We start from the raw sequence: 2,169 nt of genomic DNA, 5'->3' as shown, positions 1-2,169 counted from the left end.
TCAAACTACACCAATCAATACACAAGGCATTCCGGTGATCTCAAGTCTAAGGATCACATGCACCACCATTTGTTAGAGGATTTATTCCATATACATTGTGGTTACCATCTATATGGAATCCTCTGGTGGATCAGTCCAGTGAACTTGCCTACAGCAAGCACTCATGTGTCGTACCAGGTTGTCGGCAAACAGCCTTAACAAGTGAGATCAGTCACTGCCTTTCGACAAAGTTGTTCAACACTATAATAGCCTTACCTTATTATCTGTGTCCTTGGTCATAATAATACCGAGGCTACGAACATTTCTAGAATGGCCACCATATGTGATCATAGGGTTCTCACTATCAAGATTTGAAATACTTGATACCCTCGTCACGGTTCTACTATCCTAAAGACATATATCAATACATACAACTTTGATTTACATGATATAGCAGAAAACTGTCTTTTATTGATTGATAAACATTATTACAAAGAGTCAATTCCACAATAATTGATTGGCTCTAGGGCACATACTCCAACACTTTTTTGCCAAATTTTGGTCTTCTTCATGTTGCACGACTCCCCGCTTGTTGTTGCTCCTTTCCATCAACTGCCCACACCTCCATTGAAGTTTCCTTGCTACACTGAACCCTCGATTGACAACTTATAGCAGACAGAGAAACTTAGGATTTTAAGATTGAGTGTGCACTCGATCGCAACTTCGTGGCCACTCCCAATTGTGATTTATGCCTGCTCCACCTTCCCACAACCCATTCGACGGAAAGAACCAACTCACCTGCTTCATCGTACCGCCCAGTATGATCTCAGCCTTCGCGTGACACTTCCTCTAATTGTGCAAACCAACTCAACCATACTGTGAGTGAAGAGAGAGCAACTCGAGTGGGTCTGGTTTTTTTATTTTGTTTTATTTTTTCTCGATACCAGTTCGCGAGTCAGTTTTGGTTCTAATTCCTTAAAGTGGTGGAATCGGAACCTATCTGCACACTACGAATTCCTTAAATTTGGGAACTGAAACCTACCCTAGACCCAAAAAATATGGTAAGAATCGGAATTGCAATGCCAGGTACCCTGCGGTTCCAAGTTTACCCTATTTTTTAGCTTACCCCTAAGTGTATTTATATCAACTTTACACTCTTTTTCTCTTAAATATATCCTTTCAATTAGTATGATAGTCCTTAGTAAATTAAAACTTACATGATACATATGTATTGGCTCGTGGCATCAGAGACTTTCTCAACAAAAGAAGAAAGTGTAATAAAACTTTGACAAATTATTAATTAAGGTGCAAAAAAGGTTCAAATCCTTCGAAAAAGTCACATTTACGGGTTAGTGACAGTAATTATGAATCCGGGTCAACATTAAGTAGACTTGAGTTGGACTACGTAATTACTAGTTTAATGGGAAAGAAGGCATAAGAGAGTTGTAAATTTTATAGGATTTGTTGTGCCTAAAAAGTCATGTTGATGTCAACTCAACAAGTGCCTAAAAGACAAAGTGTACTAGCTGCCAAGCCCATACCGCCTCAAAGATATTTATACCAACCCTATCTCATTTTAAGAGATGGACAAATGAGAGCTCTCCATGTGTCAAGGCAACCTGCAAACCACTCATTACATTGACCTCAAATGTGTATAAATGGACACCTCTCTTCATGAAAAAGGGGGGTTTTGGGCAGATAAGAGCTGAGCATAGATTTGAGCTTCATTTCATTATTTTTTCTCTGTAAATAAAGTTTTTCTCCATTCTTTGTATGTCTTACAGACAATATCATAGAAATAGTTAGAGAATAATACAACCACAGTGGACGTAGGATTCGCTTTTGAGCATCCGAACCACTTTAAAAACTGTCTTTTATTTCCTCTCTTGCTACATACTTTCATATCACGTGTAACTTCTAGGCCCGCTTAGAATTTTGTATGTGTGAGGCGTTGGTTTCAAAATCAAGCATCAACAGTTTGGTGCTAGAAGGAGGGAGTGATTCACATCAGCTCACCATGTTTTTCCAGCAAGTCTTGAAATCTTCACGTCATTTTATGTGGAAATATAACTAGGATAAATTCTGAATTTGGAAAAGTGATAAACATAAGAGTTATAGCCCTTCGAGTTAGCTTTCTGGTGGTATAAAAATCATCCAAATCTGAGATATACAGCTCAAGTTATCACCAAA

The sequence above is a fragment of the Pistacia vera genome, unplaced genomic scaffold, assembly GCF_008641045.1.
Source record: "Pistacia vera cultivar Batoury unplaced genomic scaffold, PisVer_v2 Contig507, whole genome shotgun sequence".
In the NCBI taxonomy this organism is placed as follows: Eukaryota; Viridiplantae; Streptophyta; class Magnoliopsida; order Sapindales; family Anacardiaceae; genus Pistacia; species Pistacia vera.
Note: the sequence above shows the minus strand (reverse complement) of the source record.